Source organism: Chelonoidis abingdonii, chromosome 1 (genome assembly GCF_003597395.2).
Source record: "Chelonoidis abingdonii isolate Lonesome George chromosome 1, CheloAbing_2.0, whole genome shotgun sequence".
In the NCBI taxonomy this organism is placed as follows: domain Eukaryota; kingdom Metazoa; phylum Chordata; order Testudines; family Testudinidae; genus Chelonoidis; species Chelonoidis abingdonii.
Genome location: NC_133769.1, coordinates 131,976,448 through 131,997,310, shown reverse-complemented (window position 1 = coordinate 131,997,310; position 20,863 = coordinate 131,976,448). Strand labels below are relative to the sequence as shown.

The following is a 20,863-nucleotide window of genomic DNA, read 5'->3' as shown; positions in this document are numbered from 1 at the left end:
TGTGTAATTCATAAAATAGTTACATAAAGCACAGGTACTAGCAGAATGAGCTTCTCCCATGCTTCCCCACCAACGTACTTCAAACTTGACCCCAAAGGACCATCTCTAGTGAGAGTGGTACTTTGGTCTTCATATAAAATTAAATGCTTGGTGTCTCTGGTCAGAATGAAGGAAAAGAGAGCCAATTAGTTTAAGCAGCTTAGAGATGAAAGGCTCTCAGTCCACAAACCTCTTCCCCAAGCAGTCCAGACCCTTTGGTTTGAATTTTAACAGTATGTGTTTTGGTTTTCATTTTTCTACTCAATAGGATATTACATCTCCCTGAATCTACTTCTCTTTGCCTCCCACTCACTAAAAATGTAAAGAAATAATTCTTCATCTCCAAAGGCTTAATGCTTGAAAGATGCCTTTCAATCTTCTGGTTTAGTAGGAGTTGATAGTTAATTACATGCTGCCTAATCTGATTAGCCTGGGTGAAGAGAACTCCTTTAGAGAAGTTTTGAGTGTTTTTGATTAAAATCAATTGGATGAGATTGCAGGCCACTGTGAAGTAGAAAACTACAAGTGATGCTTAAAGGTACAACGCATGCTTCCTGTGCTGGCAAACAATGAGGTATTCTCCAACATATGAATGGATTCCTGTCAGCTAGCCATCACTCCAGTTAGCTTGAAGAAAGCTCAATAGCAAATACACACTTCAAATTTTTGTGCCTTACTACACAAATGTTTCTTGAAAAGTCATACTTCACAAATACCAAACTATCTCATAGGGAAAGCGCTTTTAATTTTTCAGGAAATAGATGTTCTGTAGAGCCATATACTGCCTTTGTTCTCTATTTGTAATTCCAGCAGCGCTCTACCAAGAATCAAGGCCAGGGTGGCCCAAGGCATATCCTCAACATGTCTCATGAGCTTTGATATAACACATTTGTGGACATGTAGCAGTCTCCCACTTGACAATAAAATCATAGTGACAGCAGGTACAGAACTTGAGTTGTCCTCCTTATGAAAGCAGAGGTGCCTGCCACTTGAGCTAAAGGAGGGTCTCTAAGCAGTATTGGGCTTATGGCTCCCATACTTCATCAATTCTGCTTCCCTCCACATCATTCAGAACACAGTACATCCTATCTGAAGACTGGGCTTCAGAGGATTCCTCGTGCCTAGGAACCTACTTTAAATATGGCAATATCTTCCACAATTTTAATGGTCACAGTTGCAAAAACCTGATGTTCTTTGTTGTAGGCATATTCCAATCTTAAATTACTAGCACATATACATTGAGCAGTGCAGAATCCAGGAGTCATTAATACAAACATTGTTTCCTTTTTCAGTCCATGCACATTCATGCTCCTTAGTTTCATTTTGAGATTGAACAAACTCAGAAATTCAAAACAAAACTCAGCTGAAACTACCAAACTTTGCCTGATTTCTAGTAAAACATATGAATCCATGCAAGTTTCACCTGGTTTCTACCTAAAGCCAGAGCATGATCCCAGGATCACATGAAATTCAGCTCATTTTGGCTGAAGTTTCACAAACCTCATTGAACCTTGACTCTATCTCAATTTTCTGGTATATAACAAAATTCAAAATAACTCCTTCCAGGTTCTTTTGTAAAGTTTCGCACGGCTCCAATAGTATGGATACTATGCTGAGGGGAGACCATATGAGTAGCTACACAGAAGTGTGTAAGTGACTGAGTTTTCATTGCTACTTGCAGTATATTTAGAAGACAGCAAAACTAATAATAGTTGGAAAATTAAACATAGATTCATTTCTTTCAACGTGGTTTGAGGCTAGCATTTGTCACCCAAAACCTTATGGGGATTCCTCTCTTCACTACACTGACTAGAAACTAAAAGCAAGTATTCTGAATGCATAATACAGCACACTGTGCTGCCTCAGATTCCTACATCTTCCACCCACTCATTTTCGCACTGAGGAGCAATGGAAGATAGAAATAACTCTAACTCCTACACATAGAAATTGCACATTCCTGGTCGATTCATTTTTGATTGATAATAAAATCTCACCATGGAAGGTGCCTGAAAAACCCAAATAGATTTACTGAGGAAATATAAAGTACGTAAGTGAGGAATTTAAGATTGTTAGAGATGTTCCCCTTAGCATCATTAGGGGTCAGTGCAAGGCTGGCCTCATACTTCTAGTCTATAGTGTACTCATTACGTGCAGTTGATCTATATTGTGAATTTCTTTTTTTTCTGCTAACGTGTAAAACCAAGACTGTCAGAGTCATTTGAGAACCCATATCTTTTTCCTAATGTTCTGGCCACATCCCAATGTGGAATTCCTCTCATTTACATTCTCCAGGCAGTTTTGAATGGATATCTTATTCTGTTGAGGCCCTAAATTGTTGGGTAGTGTTGCTGTGTGGTGTTAAACAGCTGCTGCATTTCCGTGGTTGTGCAATGAGCACTATGTAACCTTAACAAGCTAACGTGTGTGTGGAGTGTTTGTACAGTGATCTCTAAGAACATTCAGATTTGCTGTATTTTTATATATTTAATACATTTTTTGTGACCTATTGTAGTATAAATCCATGTACTAAATGAAATATAAATCCAATATATAAATGCACACTACTCCTATAGAATTCTTACATTGTTTCTCCTGGGAGCTAAGTTACAGGAGTATTGTAAGTTGATGTTTGTCAAGTATATTGAAATCCCTTCCATTTCTATATCTCCTTTATGGAAAGTGTTTTCAAAATCATTTTTCATTATATTAATGGTAATTTTATCCACTAGGACATTTGTAGTGTTATCATAATCAAACAAGCACAGTGGACCAAATTCGTGAAGCCAAAGGAGTTACACCTTGAGTGAATTTGTCCCCCCATCCTTCCTTAAGAGCAGCTGTGGGGAATGTTGTATTGACACTAATATATTTTCCACAAATGCAACCTAGAATGTATTGATCAAACTTGAATACCCAGCCTTTATGTGCTCAAACCTTACAGAATGCTTCAGTTTTGTTGTTGTAGTCAGGTTGGTCCCAGGATATGACAGACACAAGATAGGTTTCATAGATTCTTGGATTCCAAGCCCAGAAGGGACCATTGGGATCATTCAGTCTGACCTCCTGTATAATACAGGCCATAGAAATTCTCTCAAATAATTCCTATCCTTTTAGAAAAGCATTCACTTTTGATTTTAAAATTGTCAGTGATAGAGAATCCACTGCAACCCTTGGTAAATTGTTCCAATGGTTAATTGGTCCTCCTGTTAAAAATGTACGCCTTATTTCCAATCCAAATTTGTTTAGCATCAGCTGCCAGCCATTGGATGGTGTTATATCTTATACCTTTTTCTGCTAGACTGAAGAGCCCATTATTAAATATTTGTTCCCCGGGCTGGATTAAGTCTCCTCTGGACCCAGGGCTATTAGATTTTGTGTGGCCCCTGTATACAAGTCTTTTTTCCTAATTTAAAACAAAATGATCACAATTACGGTACTGAGGCTATTAATGCTATACTAAACTTGCCTTTTAATTAACATAAAGCCATTCTGTGGTTACATTTCAGTCTTAAAATATGTAGAATACAGTTAAGTTAATTCAAAATAGCTTACTTCTTACCTTAGAACAGCTGTTCTATTAGTTTCTTTCTGGGAGGGAGTTTGGGTTCAGGAAGGAGCCGTAGACTGTGGCAGAGTGTTGGGGTGAGGTGAGGAGTGTGGGCTCTGGGAGGGAGTTTGGTGTAGGAGGGGATTCTGACCTGGGACAGGAGATTGAGATGGAGGAAGGGGTGCGAGATGTAGGCTCCAGCCAGGAGGCGCTTACCACAGGCAGCTCCTGGCTGGCGGCACAGCAGGGCTCAGGCAGGCTGCCTGCATGCCATGGCCCCATGCTGCTCCCAGAAGCGGCCAGCTGCTGGCACATCTCTGCAGCCGCAGTGGGTGGGGATGGCTCTGTGTGCTGTCCCTGCCCCTAGCACTGTCCCCACAGCTCCCATTGGCCACCCCCTCCTGCACCCCAACCCCCTGCCCCAGATCAGAATCTCCTCCTGCACCAAACTCCCTCCCAGAGCCTGCACCCCTCACCCTCTCCTGCACCACAACACTCTGCCCCTGCCTGGAGCCCCTTCCTACACCCAAACTACCTCCCAGAAAGAAACTAATATAATAGCTGTTCTAAGGTAAGAAGTAGGCTATTTTGAATTAACTGTATTCTACATATAAGACTGAAATGTAACTACAGAATGGCTGTATGCTAATTAAAAGGCAAGTTTAGTATAGCATTAATAGCCTCAATGCCATAATTGTGATCATTTTGTTTTAAATTAAAATTAAATTTAATTAAAAATTCACTTTTTATGCATCTCAGGATTTCATGAGCTTATTTGGCCAGAGCATCACACTGTGAGCTCATATTCAGCTGATTATCCATCACAACCCCCAAATCTTTTTCGGAGTTACTGCTTGACTCTAAAAGAGGCAAAGAGTTCTGTGGCACCTTATAGACTAACAAACGTATTGTAACATGAGCTTTCGTGGGTGAATACCCACTTTGTTGGATGTGCAGTCGACGAAGTGGGTACTCACCCATGAAAGCTCAAGTTCCGATAAGTTTGTTAGTCTGTAAGGTGCCACAGAACTTTTTGCCTCTTTTACAGATCCAGACTAACACAGCTACCCCTCTAATGCTTGACTCTAGAGTCATCCGTCTTATAAGTATGGCCTAGATTCTTTGTTACCAGAGGTATACATTTACATTTAGCCATAAACAAATGCATATTGTTTGCTTGTGCCCAGTTTACCAAGCAATTTAGATCCCTCTTAATCAGTGTACTGTCCTCTTTGTTATTTACCGCTCGGTCAATTTTTGTGTCATCTGCAAACTTTATCAGTTGTGATTTAATGTTTTCTTTCAGGTCATTGATAACAATCTTAAATAAGGGTCGAGAACCAATCCCTGTGAGACCCCACAGGAAACAGAACCGTTCAATGACAATTCCCTTGACAGTTATATTTTGAAACCTATCAGTTAGCCAGTTTTGGATCCATTTAATGTATCCCATGTTAGTTTAGTATGATTCTAGCTCTTTGACTTGGTGCTGCGTGATGCTATAATTAAAAGTCTTACAGAAGTCACCAGAATAATTATCTTTATCAATGAATCTTGGAAGAAGAGCTCTGTTTAAGTCTGAAAGCTCGTCCCTTCCATCAACAAAAGTTGGTTTAATAAAGATATTACCTCATTGACTTTGTCTCACTGATTTTTGGATGGCAAAGAACAGTGTAGCTTTTCTTGATTGCTCAAAAAACAAGCAAGCTGTTCTTTAGAGATGTCATTACCAGTTTTGTTTTAGAATCCATATGCAGAATACAGCATATTAACATCTCTATATGTAAATTTTACTTTATGTGAACATTTGGTTTTTATAGTTCGTAAGTGGCAATATTGCAAATACACTGAGAGAGGAAGTTATTTCTCTTTTATTATAAAAGAGCAGCCAACTAATTTTTGGTTTCACTTTTTTTTTCTTTATTGAAAGGGGGAAGGGTGGAAACTGCTGAATAATTCAGTTCATGTTTATGCAAAACATTAAGAGAAGTGAATCAGAACTCCAAATGTATCCAAACATTTCCAAGATTGCTCCCACCTACACACTTTATGTGGAAAGAGCCTTTGGGTCAAAATCTGCAGGTGTTGCTCAAGGAGAAGAACAGCTTGAACCTGAATTTTTATATAAGAATTTATGGATTGGAAAATTGGACATTAATGGATTGTGACCTGCCTTAAAACACCACATAGGGGAGTAATGGGTTGCCTTGCACCTCTCGTTCCCCTGGGAGGACTACCCACATGTGAGTCACAGACAAATGGGAAGGTGCACAAATAGGTGGAGCATTGGCTCTGGTCCCAGCAGAGTTGAGCTGGCAGAGGAGAAGAATTAATCTGCTGCTGGTATAGCCCAGCAGCAGATTACTTCCCCTGTGAAGCAAGAGGACAGGATTCGGGGAGGGGAGGGGAACTGTAACTCCCTGGGCTGCTCTTGTGGCAGTGTAGCTTCACCCACCTGTAAGAGTGCATTCTACATTTACAATATAGCCTTTCTCTGTGAACTTTAACCCATTTTCACCCTGACCCCACAATCCTTGTACACCTGCTCCTCCAAGTAGTGCAGAAATTAGCTCAATTTAAAGTGTTTAAAAAAGATCACTCATGCTGTCTTGGACAGGTGTTCTGTGCAGGAACTCAGATGAACAAGGGGCTTGTCTACATTTGAAAATTGATTTGGATTAAGGGAGGGCATGACTTTAAAGCACAATAACTATTTTGGAATAGGTCCCCATATGGATACTCTTATTTTGGAATCAGAGAGAATTTTTTTCAGTTTGGCTTAATCTACTTCCAAAACAGATTAAGGTAAATCGAACAAAATCAAGCATCCACTTGGGGAGTTATCCCAGAATCGCTACTCCAGTTAATTTCTCTGTGTGTGGATGATAGGGTGACCAGACAGCAAGTGTGAAAAATCAGGACAGTGGATGGGGGTTAATAGGAGCCTATAAAAGAAAAAGACCCAAAAATTGGGACTGTCCCTCTAAAATTGGGACATCTGGTCACCCTAGTGGATGATAGCTAGAAATATAATTGTATCCTTCTATTTTCTGAGGTGAGGGCAAAGAGGGGGAACGGTTGTGTATTTTTGTTTTTGTTGCCTTATTTAACAAAAAAAATCAGATGTTGCTGTATGTGATATTCCCAAAAGGGTTAATTGTAAAAGTCAGCTCTGAGAAGTTGCTAAGCAACAATGTTCTGCCCTCAGGATCAATGATCAACCAATGGTGATTTGTTCTGCTGATGTAATGTATATAAGTTAATATTCTTTCTAGAGAATTGTGTGGGTGGAGTTCTGTGAAAACTTATCTGAACTGGTTTCTTCTGCTCCTGTAGTTTTAATTAATCCCTCCTAATAAAAGCAATTGTTTTTCTAATTATGGTCCAGTTCCATAATAACAATTATTCCAATATAACGAAGACACTAACTAGCAAGAGTCAATCAAAAATAGTTCATTTTTCCAAATTTTGGACCCATAACTCTTGCTGGAGATGAGCCAATTAGTTTTTATTACCTTAAAGGGTAAATTATAATAAATGCACATTACTATTGCACACTGTGTACTTTCTTTAACTGAAGGGGGTGAAGAAATGGGGAAGATAAGCAATCCAGTAATTTAGTCTTATGAGTAAGGTTTTCCAGATCAGGCCCAACATTTTTAAATAATTGACTAGTTCTAATGAATTGCATAGTATTTTAGAATTTAGTGATATAGAATACCCTGATTCACATAGGTATAATTTGGATGCTTACCTGACTCCCTCAATCAAAGAATGTAGTTAATCAATTAGTACTGATTTAATTAAAAATGAGATTGTATCTTTTCACTTAATGGCTGTTGAATTAAGTTCAAGATTACGAAATGTGGACCACACTCTTTGCTGAAGTCAGACGTTACACCACATTATGCCAGTTGAAGGCCAGGACTGGATTTAGGGGCAGATGACTCTGGGGTGCCGGGTTTGGGGTGCTGTTTTTGTTGTTAGTGACATTTCAGTTATTCTTAAAATTAAAAAGTTTCTATAAGCCTAGAGGAAACCATTTTTATTTGCTTATATATGGCATAAATAAATATAGATTTACAGATCCTAGTGTGCAAATTTTTTGTCTTGTATGACAAGGATAAATCATGCATGCAAATTGTGCATCAAAGTTGTGATGTGGGGTACAAATCTAATAAAAATAAAGTATTCAAAAGTTTAACAAATGGAGTGAGGAGAGCTCTGAAGACACTCTTTGCCTGGGGCACCATTTGGTCTAGGACCGGCCCTGCTGAAGATCTTGCCTTTTGTGTAGCAGAAAAGAAGCGTAGGGTAAAATCCTAAGCCTTTTGACTTCAAAGGGGCAAGGATTTCACTGTTAGTAACTAATTCTTATATTCCTCTAAAAAAACTTCGGTGAGCATCACAAAACCCATTCCTGCAGCCTTCCTGCATTCAACACTTCCACTAATTTCAATGAGAGGTACATGCTCCATAGACTGCAGAATCAGGTTCAAATTTAAGCCTGTAAAATAGTCCCTTTCTTAAGGTGTTTTCTTGCCTAGTCTTTTCTGGCTAACTTCCATAAATATATGCCACATTGCTCATGCTCTCTGATTAGATAAGCCCAGTTGTTATAAGAGATTGAGTTTGTAGAAGTCATTAACCACTGTTAGCCCTAGGACTACTGGGCCCCCCATTTAAAAGCAGAGATATTGGATGTCCCTTTATGTTTATTTTGCTATATTATATGTATATTCAGCTGTGTCTTAAAGACTAAGTACCCTCAAATAAAACCTGAACTGATGTCTAAGTTCAAAATATTTTGATACCATCTTTGTTTCATTTTTATGCATGTCACATGTTTTCATACAACTCAGCACATCCTGAGTCTGGCTGGGATAAGCAGACATGCTTTTGGGAGAAGCAAGTCCTCAGAATCTCTGGAAATCAGACCCAAGGGTGTCAATTTGGGCCTCCAAATTTAGGTTTCAACCCAGCAAAGTATTTAATTACGTGCTTAACTTTAAGCACTTGGGTAGCTCCATTGGCTTTAATGTGATCTTAAAATTGCTCTGCTAGACTAGGGCCTTAGAACACTTCTGAAAATTTGGTGGTATATCTGTAGATGTTCACTCATCTCTAGTTAGTATCCAATAATACATGTATGTTACAGCTACTGAGTAGAACTTCAGTGTGCAGGGTAACCCTTTCAGCAAAGTCCCTTCAATAAGCCAGAAGATGGAAAGGAAGAGAAATAGATTTCCAGGACTAAGCATCTTTTTATGGGATGATTAAAGTAGAGAACAAAACTGGTTGGTACAGTGTATGGTGACAAGACACTGGACTGCTGCTAATGTCTCTACGTGAAATTCGGGCCCCATCAAAATCAATTGGAGTTTTGTCATTGACTTCAACGGAGTTAGTATTTCTGTCTCTCCGAATCATTTGTTCTTATATTTCGGCTGCTAGTCCTTGTAAAATGTTCATATAAATTCCCCATCCTCCCCTCTCTTTTTTTGGTACTGCGTCTGTCTGCGTCTCTTTCTCTGAGTGTTTTGAAAGTGACTATGCTAATTTTTGCACCGGAGACTGGCCTTTATCTCATTATTTAGTTTTAAAGACAAACTCAATGTGCTGTTATTGTGCGCAAGAAAATTACAGTTTTTGTAACACGTGTACAATAATTAAATTGTTCCCACCTTGTCAAAATATAAGTCCTTGACTAATGCCTTTAGGTTATCCGGTATGGATCCTTTAATGTGCAGCAGTAGAGCACTGTGCCTTGGCTTGCAGCTATACACCATTTTAATCACTTTTTATTAGAACACCCCCCCTTTGGCGTAGAACTGGTTAGCACAGGGGATTGGTAATGAGATGCCTTTTGCAGCGATATGCTGGAAGGGTCTCCTGAGAGTATCTTGTTAAAATTCCACTGTAATTTGAAGGGCAGTGTGGTTGGGGGATAGGGAAGATTTCTGTGCCTTGGCTGGAGAGCAACCCCTTTTCTAGAGATTATTTAATCATTCTTCCCAAGGATGATTGATCTCTGGGCTCATAAAAATGTTTCTGAAAAGCAAATGTTTTGTCTGTGAAATACACTAGATTGTGCAAAGTGTCAGGTAATTTGATGTTAAAGAAATCCCAAGGGAAGGAACCCAGTGGAAAATTTTCTAGGGGAATATACATCAGATGTTCCCTAGACACAATCTCCTTCTCCATTTCTAATTATGCAAATTGGATGGTATGGTGCACCATCAATATAGTTAGGGTATTTTTAAGCACTAAATATTTCCAGCAAAGGGCACTTAATATAAATGCATTTGCCAGATGATGGTGTTTCCATCGTTGGCCATGTTATGATGATGACATAGCATTTCTTTTACAGTAAGAAATAAATAAATACATTACCTCATCCTCCAGCCCTGCTCTCAGCAAGTGAATAATCCCTCATATATAGATGTGTGATTATGATTTGCTGATGGCATGCCAAGTGCTGTGGAAACATAGAGGCGATAGAAGGTGAAATCCTGGTTCCATTGAAGTCAGTGGCAAAACTTCCATTGACTTCAGTGGGGCCAACATTTAGTATTTCACCCATAGTCCCTGCCCAAGACACTTACAGTCTAGCAGCTAAGGGTATGTCTACACTTGCAGAGATTTTGCACTATCAGTTTCAGCAGTGATAGTGAATTGGTGAAAGAAAAGCACTGGTTTGTGTACTCACTTCCATAGGTGTCATAGGGTGTTTATATCTGCAGCACTTCCAGCGCTCTAGGGCAGCTATCCCACCATGCAGCTCTCTCCAGTTTGACAATGGGTCTTGTGGGAATAGGGTGACCAGATAGCAAATGTGAAAAATCGGGATGGGGTGGAGGGTAATGGGAGCCTATATAAGAAAAAGACCCAAAAATCAGGACTGTCCCTATAAAATCAGGACATCTGGTCACCCTATGTGGGAAGTGGGGGCGGTGATCACAGGGCCTGGGTGCCTGTACAGCCTTCTCTCCACAAACACTGATCAGCTCCAGTAGCTCAGCATTGCTCCAAGCAGAGGAGCATTTGCTCCATGATGCAGGCACTGTCACCTGGCCAGATGATAAATGAGCGTATCACCACAAAAGTATCACTAGTAAGAGCTGTACTCCTCTTGTGGAGGTGGTTTTCTTCTTGCACAAAAAGTCATTGGCAAGTGTAGACGCTCCTCAGTTTTTGCTCAGAAGAGAGACTTTTTCTGTTTTAAATGGCAAATGTTGACATGCCCTTAGATTTTAAGAAAGGAATGCTTAAAGTTACATCCCTAAGACCATAAATAGGCATTTGAATAAATGGCCTAATTTCCAGAGGTGCTGAGCATCCAGCAGCTCCCATTGCTTCCCATTCATTCCAATTAATAATTATTGCAACTCATTGAAATGCACTCACGCAAATGAATATTTAACCCAGATAAAAGTTCTGTATTTTGAACATCTTTTGTGCTTGTGCCATTTTTTTTTTTGCATCTGCACTCAAGCATTTGAACTAAAATAAAATATACAATTGTATACAATATATAATAAATAATGCATGGAAGTATATACTAAGAACCACCCCTCTACAGTATTAGAGCTGTAGGATTCACCTTTTCTGTCTGATATTTTCCTCTCTATCTGTTCAGATGTGAAAGAAAATGAAGGCTAGCAGCTTGGGTGCAGAATTAAAAGCAGATCAGAATCAGCAACCTGTTTCCCATTGCATGGGAAATCTTCAGCTGGGAATAGGACAACAAAACTACTCCCTGAGAATGACTTGAACATGCAGATAAGGTATTCAAGCACACTACAAACCTCTGTTCTTTTTATTACCTTTTTTCTCTTTAATGCATTACTATTTCTCAAGGAAACATTCTGACAATAAAAACGGGTGGTTTGCAAGTGTCTGATAGGTTAAGATAATTCACACAAGGTAGTATACTGAAATGCTACTTTTCTATAGGGGTGTAAGATAAAGGATCATTGTAGGAATCAGTGAATACAGCACACTTCTATTGTAAATCACAAAGACAGAGAAAAAGAAGAACCAGTTGGATAAATTAAGACAGTTAAAGGATGAATGATCACTACTAGGGTAATAAGAGAGAGACTCCAATACGCCTGTCACTCATGCCTTCATAGATTTGCACAAAAAGATGAATTCAGCTCTGTCACATGAAACTGAACTGTGCCTTCCAAGAAGTAGCTCTCACCTATGTCCTATACGTATGTTTCCTTTTTAAGTCATCGTCTACACACACAGGTTGTACCGGTTTTACTAAAATCAGTGTTTAAATATATTTAGTTAAACTGTTGCAAACAGCTGCACATACATGCTTAAATTGACTTATAATGGAGACACATTGATTGAGATTTCAAATTAAGCTAACTCAGTATAAACCAGCTGTAAACCTATTCAAATATGTTGACACAGGGATTTGCCTCAGTTGATCTAAGGGTTTGTCTGCACTGTGGCTTGTGTAGACAGACCCTGCTAGCTGCACAGTAGGTAACTCGCTAAAAATAAAAGTGAAGACACTGAGGTATGGGCTTCAGCACTGGCTGTACAAGCCAGTCTGACCCCCCTGAGTCCGTGGTCACTTGTGCAGAGGTGCTGAAGCCCACATCGTGGTGTCCTCACTCATGGGCAGCGGGTATAATAAGCATGAGGTGGCTGTAATAGGATTGGGTGGGTGAGGAGGTCTGGCGGGGGAGATGAGCAGCAGGTGAGTGAGCAGCAGGCAGGCGGGGGAGAAGGTGAGAAAAGGGGAGAAACTCACGGTGGGGGGTGAAGAGGTGAGTGGCGAGTCAGCAGTGGGTGGGAGCAGGGCCTGGGCAGTGCAGGGGTGAAGTGTGGACGGGGCTGTGGGCGGAAGAGTTAGGATAAGAAGCTAGTCTCCCCCAGGGGAAGCTTCACCCACTGCCCATGTCCTCACTTCTGTTTTTAGCAAGTTACCTAGAGTACAGCTATCATGGGTAATGTCTACTCAAGCTGCCATTCACCCCCTCACCTGCTGTGTAGATGTATCCTAAGTCCATGTAAAAAAAAAAAAAAATAATTGTGAAACCTTGTGTATGCAGACAAGATCTATATTATATTGATTTATTTTGATCTGAAACTCTTCTGGCATAATCTGCTGAATATCCAGCATAATTGTACAACTGTAATGTTAAGCATCAGTGTGAATTTTTGGTCTTGTTTTGAATTTGACTGGAAACATTTTTGGAATAACCTACCCGTTTTCCTTGCAGTGTGATTTAACCCACATATTTGTTGTCCAGGGTTTGTTTTGAAATTAATCTTATGAATTTATTCCAAACAGGATATCACCCTAAATTTTGTCCTGCAAAACATTGTATGGGTTCCTCTCATCAGTAATTATATTCCTAACAGATGTGTCTGGCTGTATAGTACATGATTTATGGACACACTAACAAGAAATATTGAATTCCATCTGGACAAATGGCCATGTACTGTATAGCCAAGCAATTCTGTTAGGAATTCCATCATGTATAGAATATTTGTCCTTCTAGGAATTTATGGTTTAGGCTGTCCAGGAGTTTGTCCTGATTTAAACAATAAGATTAGTTCTAGGATTGTAGACCCAAATGTTTGTCTTCTTGGAAATCCTAATCCCCAAAATTAATTCTGTGGCATATGTCTGTACATCAGTCATTTGAGTTTGTTTTCTTGCCAGGAATTCAATATGTATACAATTTTTTAAGAGTCATAGTCATTTTGGCTGGGATTGTCAAAGGGCCTAAGAGAATTAGATACCCAGTGAAATCCATTGGAATTTGGGTACCTATCTCCCCCAGGCACGTCTGAAAATTTCAGCCTTCAGAAATATGAGGGATTTAAACCTGTAGCTACCTACAAATTTCTTATTGATATTATTGCTGCATACCATGGCCACTCAGAACTTCACTGGTATGGGGGATAGGACTGATATTGTTCCTGGGTAAAATAGCAAAGTGGCTGATATGGGACTCAATTAATAAAAGAATTACAGGAAGGTAATAAAATCCAATCAACATGGATTTATGGAAAATAGATTCTGTCAAATTAGTTTAATATCATTTTTTTAATGATAAATTTGGTTGGTAAATGTAACAGTGTTGATGTAATATACTTAGACTTCTGTAAGGCATTTGATTTGGTGCTGCATGACATTTTAATTAAAAAACTGGAATAATGCAAAATTAACATTAAATGAATTAAATATATGCTGGCTGATAGATATAAAAATGTAATTGTAATTGGGGAATCATCAAGAGAACGTGGGATCTAGCCAGGATCAGTTCTTAGCTCGACGCTGTTAATTATTTTTATGGTGACCAAGAAGGGACACAAAGATTAGGGGAGTGGTAAATAGTGAAGAGGATAGGTCACTGAGGGAGAGCAATCTGGATTTCTTGGTGAGCAGGGCACAAGCAGATTCTATACTTTACTATGGCCAGTTGTACATATATGCATCTAGGAATAAAGAATCCAGACTTACACTTACAGAAAGGGGAACTATCCTGGGAAGCAGTGACTCTTAAAAAGATTTAGGGGTCATGGTGGATAATCAGCTGAACATGAGCTCCCAGTGTGATGCGGTGGCCAAAAGGGCTAATGTGATTCTTGGATGTTGTGATAGCGTGTTGGGAATGCAGAGCTGACCCCAGCACTCTGATCACCATGTTACCAGCTATTACCCCCTTGGAATGGATTTAATTGGGGGCAGGGATAGATGTTCAATGGCTTAATTAGACAGGAGGCTGATGAGCTTATGAAAGCAGTCAACTGGGAACAGATAAAGAACAGGAAGGAAGTGCAAAAGTGGGGAGGTTGGCAGGGATCAGGGGGATATAGGATCTCAGGATGGTGAGATCTTGCCCTCTCCCTCCCGGGAGGGTGGATTAAGGGGGGAATTTACTTCCAACTGTATGCTGTTGCACAAAGCTGTACTGGAGAATTGGTGGAGGTCACCCAATAAATAACACATGAGTGCTTAGAAACTCATAGGCATCCGGCCTGTTTGTGGTGGTCTAGAGGACAGAGAAGGGAGCTTGTTAACAGATCTTGACCAAAAGTAAGGAGGCTATGACCTATGTACTTGGCACTGGTGGAACTGCTGCTGGAATACTTTGTCCACCAGGGCCAGCTCTGACTTTTTTGCTGCCCCAAGCCAAAAAAAAAATAAAAAAGGCAGCCGTGCCACCCTAAGATTGGACGGAATGCCTCCCCTTAGAATCTGCTGCCCTAAGCACAAGCTTGCTCTGCTGGTGCCTGTAAATTGGAGAGGGTTCAGAGAGGAGCCATAAGAATAATTAAAGAACTAGTCAACCTGCTTTATAGCGATAGACTCCAAGATCTCATTCTATTTAGGTTAACAAAGAGAAGATATTGGGGTGACTTGATCACAGTCTATAAGTACCTACATGAGGAATAGAAATTTGAAAAAGTTCTCTTCTCAATGTAGCAAAGAAAAATATAACAAGATCTAACACTGGAAATTGAAGCTAAACAAATTTAGGTTGGAAATGAAGTGCACATATTTAACAGTCAGAGTAATTAAGCATTGACAAAACTTGCTATGAGTTTTGCATCATGGGGAATTTTAAAATAAAGATTGGGTGTTTTTCTAAAAGATATACTTTAGTAGTTCAAACAGGAATCATTTTGGGGAAGTTCTATGGCTTGTGTTATGCAGCAAGTCAGACCAGAAGATCTAGTGATCCCTTCTGGCTTTAGACTCTATGAACTCAGATTCTTCTTGTTCTATATGCAGATGCTTCTAATATTGAAGCTAGAGAAGAATGTCTATTAGCTGTTCATACCAAGGCCTATAACTCACACAGTTGATCCCATTCTGATTCTAACCAGTAGAGAGCAGTGACACACATACATGCTAACCAGTGTATTAAAGAAGAGCAAATAAGAATTGCATTCCTTACTTCATAATGCTACAGGCTGGTGAACATTTAATGAGGTATAAAAACACTTTTTAATAATATATGGCTTATATTACTTACTAATGTCCACTAAACTTGATCACATGCCTTCTCATTGGTGTGCTTGCATTTTTGACCTTTCTGGCAATTTGCCTTCATTTGTAAATATCTGTTTTATTGTAGCTGAAACTCAAAAACAACAATAACTTTTTGAAGGGGGAAAAAAAGGTCTAACACATGGGCAAGGGAAGGTCCGGATCTGTAACTGGTGTAAATCTTCCATAGCTCCATTGAATACCCTGGAGGCATGCCAGTTTACACCTACTAAGATCTGGCTCAGTATATGTATTTGCAGTATAATGTGAATGTATGCACCTCAGAGTTCTTTGACAAGATCATAGAATGAAAACTTTGACAGGGCCTGAGGATCGTGGTGAGTGCTTTCTTCAAAATCTCTTTGATAAATATAGCCCCAGTAAAATATTCAAATGGATACGAGGGTGCGTGACAAACAGAATAGCTAAAGCTAAAGAAATACAGGATCATAGCATTTAGAGGGGGAAAAGACTCATCTTGAAAATGAAGTCCATATTCCTGCAAGAAAGGATGGAGTCAGATAATTTTAATTTTGGTGTTTCCTAACTTTTGAGTGCTTTATTTTGTAACCTTCATAATGTGGTTTTATTGGGTATAAATGCCTTTTTAAAATAAAAATAAAAAACAAATGAAGAAAACAGGAATTCTATCATGTGGCATCATATTGATGCTCAGATGGTCATCAGCAGGGATGGGATTTTTTGATCCATAACCCAGACCTCTGTCACCGGAGCTACGGGAGTAACAGCTAGCAATAGAAGTTTGTCATCCTTTCTGGGGACCAGCACTAGAGGGGACTGAGAGATACACCGTGCCAGTTTCATGGATGTTTGCTGTCAATGATGAGACTTGGGAATCCTAACTTCCACTCCAGGTTCTAAAGGAGAGTCTGGCTTCTGCTGAGGTCTAAATTTGACCCCTTCTTCTGTCCCTAATAACTTGTCCCTGTCCGAGACCTGTCTCCACTTCACGCCTGACTCCTCATACTAGTCCCAGTCTCCACTTCTTTGGCTGTCAGTCCCAGTCTCCCTCACCACACTCCTTATCCAGTCTCAGGCTCTTTCCCCACTCTCATCCTGGCTCTTTGCCAAGCCATTCTCAAACTCTTTCTCCTTCCCCCTCCAACAGCATCCAGTCCCAGTCTCCATCCCTCCCCAGGCTCCTTGTCTCCATGTTCTCCTCCCCATCTCCATTCCCCTGGCTCTTGTGCCTTCTGCATTCAGTCAGCCCATTTTCGCTTCCACGCTGCCTATACCCCTGCAAGGGGTGTCATTCAGAGAACAGGAGAGACAGGGTCACTGCTCTGTCAAGTACATCTATCACAGGGAAAGTTCTGCTTAGCCCCTGCAGCTCTGGGCTGAACCATGCTCAGTACAGAAGGAGTCTTTCGAGATTTGAACTGTGAAGTTGTAACAAGACTCTCTGGAGCGTGCAGGTAAACTAAGATTTTTTTTCCCCCAAAGTTTATAATGTGGCAAAACGTGGGCAAATATTCAGGGGACCAACAAAGGGCATATCCCTGACAAATTTCAAATCCCTAATCCAAGGCAAAGAGGTGCTAGAACTTCTCAAAGTACCAGCTGTAAGAATTTTTTTTAACTTAGCAAAACAATGTATTTTTCCCTAATCTCATTTTCAGAAATGGTTGGACTGTTTTGGCTGAAACTTTAAAAAACAAAATTGCAGCCTAAGGCAGACCTCCCTTGTAGAAAATTGCATCTCCAATGGTTAAAATTTGGCAAAGTTATAAGCAACTGAAAACAGGCTCTTAAAATGGGAAGTGTCGGAGAATCCTAGTAATAGGCAGAGCTACCAGGTCTGTGTATAATAATAAAACATACTATCTCCCTTTCAGACAACTTACTTAAGTCTTTTACATATTTTTTAAAAAAAAGATTCCTGAAGATTTTCTGCTGGAAAAAGAACATAACAAAGCAAAAATATAAATGCTTTTACAATATTCATAGTGACTGAAAATGAACTGTTCAATAGAGATTCATGATATTCTAAAATGGTCTTTGCTTCCTCAGTCATGTCAACAATATACATTTTTTCTAATGAAGTGTGTGACCTTAAACTTGTGACAAGGATTTTTATTTAAATCTTAGCTTTATAGCCGCTTTGAGGTGATGATATCAACCCTGAATTCCCCAGCTGGGCTCCAGGATTGTAAGGAACCTTGTTACCCACTGCCTCCAGCGAGAGAGAGTCTTGTGGTAGCTGGGTATCAGCTCCCTAGCATCACCAATCTTTCAGACACTCAAGCTGTGTCAGCCCTAACTTCGCCTGGCAGGTTATCAATAGGTGCATCCTAGTCTGAGTCCCTTTGAATCGTTCCCCTGAGATATCCAGTCCCTGCCACTAGCTACTCAGAAATTTCAGATCTTCTGCCCCCAAATCTGCAGTGTACCCAGGGCCGGTGCAAGCGCGAAACTTCCACCTTGCACCCCCCACCCAGCTAACCTCACCCACCCCACGGCAGCTAACTCAGCATCTGACTTGGAGAGCCCCCTCCCCCACCCACGGCAGCAACTACCCCCCCACTGCGACATCTAACCCCTCTCTCCCCTGTCCCCCCACGGCAGCTAACCCCTCCTGGGGAGACTTCCCCCCTTTCCCCCCCCGCCACGGCAGCTAACCCTGCCTTGGTAGCCCGCCCCAGCTCACCTCAGCTCTGCCTCCTCCACTGAGCATGCTGGCGCTGCTCCAATTCTGCTCCACGCCCAGGCTTGCGGCGCAGATTGGAGGAGACTTAGAGCTGGGCTGTGTGCTCAGCAGAGGAGGCAGAGTGGAGGTGAGCTGGGGCGGGGAGCTGTTCCCCTGTGTGCCCTCCCCGCCCGCAACCTCCACTCCACCTCCTCGCCTGAGGGGACTTTTAGGCGCCCCCAACCACTAGGTGCCCTAGGCAGCCACTTAGTTTGCCTAAATGGTTGCACCGCCCCTGAGTGTACCTCACTTTACCAGTTTTGCCTTAAACCATACCTCCTGTAAACCATGCACCACTTGTGAGCACTTTATTTAAGAAAGAATAAAGAGTAAGTAGAAGTGAGAGAGAGTGATGGAAACAATTGCTTACAACACACAACATAATCATAAAATGTCAACCTAGGTCTACATTTATCAATATTTACCTTTCCTATCTAATAAAGTAGGCTCCCTTCCCATCCCACCGCCAAGTTCAGGGCTTGGCTATACTGGAGAGTTGCAATGCTGGTGTTGGCTTTACAGCGCTGCAATTCACTCACCATCCACACGAGCAAGGCACATACAGCGCTGTATCTCCCTGACTACAGCGCTGGTTGTACACCACCTCGACCTGGGGAATAACGACTATAGCACTGCTGATGCAGCGCTGCTCCGCCAGTGTGGCCACCAAAAGCGCTGTTATTGACCTCCAGAGGTATTCGGAGGTATCCCAGAATGCCTGTTCAGCCACTCTGCTCATCAGTTCGAACTCTACTGCCCTGGCCTCAGGTGACCAAGCATCAGACCCACCCTTTAAATGCCCCGGGAATTTTAAAAATCCCCTTCCTGTTTGCTCAGCCAGGTGTAGAGTGCCATCAGTGAATCTTTCCAGGTGACCATGGCTCCACGTGGCAAACGAGCCCCAGCATGGAGCAATGGCGAGTTGCTGGATCTCATCAGTGTTGGGGAAGGAAACTGTGCAGTCCCAGCTGCGCTTCAGCCATAGGAATTACGATACCTATGGGCAGATATCAAGGGCCATGCTGGAAAGGGGCCATGACCGGGACACGCTGCAGTGCAGGGTTAAAGTGAAGGAGCTGCGGAGTGCCTACTACAAAGCCTGCGAGGGAAACCGCCGCTCTGGCATTGCCCCCATGACCTGCTGTTTTTACAAAGAGCTGGACGCGATACTTGGGGGTGACCCCACCTCCACTCCGAGGACGACGATGGACATTTAAGAGCGGGAGCAGGGGGAGGAGAAAAGCGAGAGTGAGGGTACTGGGGTGGGGAGAGACCCCTGGAGTCCCAGGAAACATGCAGCCAGGAGCTCTTCTCAAGCCAGGAGGAAGGTAACCAGTCGCAGCAGCTGGTACTTGGTGGAGGACAAACAGAGGAGCAGGTTCCTGGTAAGCGGCTTTTATTTTCAGGATTGAAATTTTTCAGGAGAAGGAGGGGGAAGGTTAGGGGCTGCATGCATGCATGCCTAGATGTGGAACCAGGCATTGTAATGTGGTCTATCACGTCGTGGTAATCGGCCGTGGTAATCTCTTTCAAAAGTTTCAGCCAGAGCATGAGCAATGCGCTCTGCGCGCAGGTTTCTTTGGGAGAGCCACTCTGGTCCTTGTCCAGTCAGGCTAACGCGTCGCGCCACTGTGTGTCGCGAGGGGTGGGCGGGACCATTGCAAGACACAGGCAAGCTGCACAGGGGCCAGGGTGGAATCCGCATTGCAGTAGAAGACTCTCCCGTGCTTCCCGGTGACCCGCAGCAGTGAGATATCTTCCAGGATAACTCCTGTGGAAAATGTTGGGATAGTGTTCAGTGTAGGTGCCCCCCTGCAGCTGTTTGCTTTCCCAACACACAGAAACCCCAAAGGACAGTACAGCCCTGAAATAATCAGTCCCCGTTACTCACCATTTGGGGCTCCAATGGTTATGTACCTCTCTTTGGGATGGGAAAAATTATGCTATTGTGAAGACTGTTACCCTCCTTAACTGCGGGGATAACTGTCTGGTATAAACAATGCTGCCTCTGTTAAGTGTTGCATTTTTGCCTTTACAGATGCAACCTTGAGATCTTGGCTGCCCGTGTTATCAACGGCTGAGAGACTACAAAACCTCTGGAAGAAGCCGCGAAAAAGCAAAGAAGACAGGCTGCAAGCAGTTATGCAGCACCCTGTCACAGAGAATCAAAAAAGTGCAGGACTGGAGGGAAGGGAAAGCAGGATCCGCCAGAGAAATGCAGTAGACAGGAAAAAAACACAAAGCAGCTGATAAGCATCCTGGAGCGCCAAGCAGACCTATCCAGCGCTCGTAGCCATGCAGGTGGAGCCTACTGTGCCCACCCACTCCGCACCCTTTGTCCCAAAGCTCCTTCCCTTGTGTCCCCATGTCAGCTCAAAACCCCCTTCCCCAGTATCCAGGTTCTTTACCTCCACCATCAGCTGCCTCCAACACCTGTACGTTCACCAACCAGCCCTGAGAACTACGACCCTTACCTCTGCACTCATCCCCCCTCACCATGCAGTATAGCCATCCTGAAGTGCAGCAGTCATTGCACAACACT

General features: G+C 41.8%; 1 long non-coding RNA gene across 1 annotated transcript in view; it reads left to right on the top strand.

The window, feature by feature from the left end:
* Positions 1-20,442, top strand: part of LOC142047426 (uncharacterized) — a 140,726-nt gene extending 120,284 nt beyond the window's left edge. The window contains exons 2-3 of the long non-coding RNA XR_012656684.1: positions 11,226-11,373; positions 20,360-20,442. This is a non-coding gene — a long non-coding RNA (uncharacterized LOC142047426). The remainder of the gene's footprint in view (positions 1-11,225; positions 11,374-20,359) is intronic.
* The last annotated feature ends 421 nt before the right edge of the window (positions 20,443-20,863 follow it).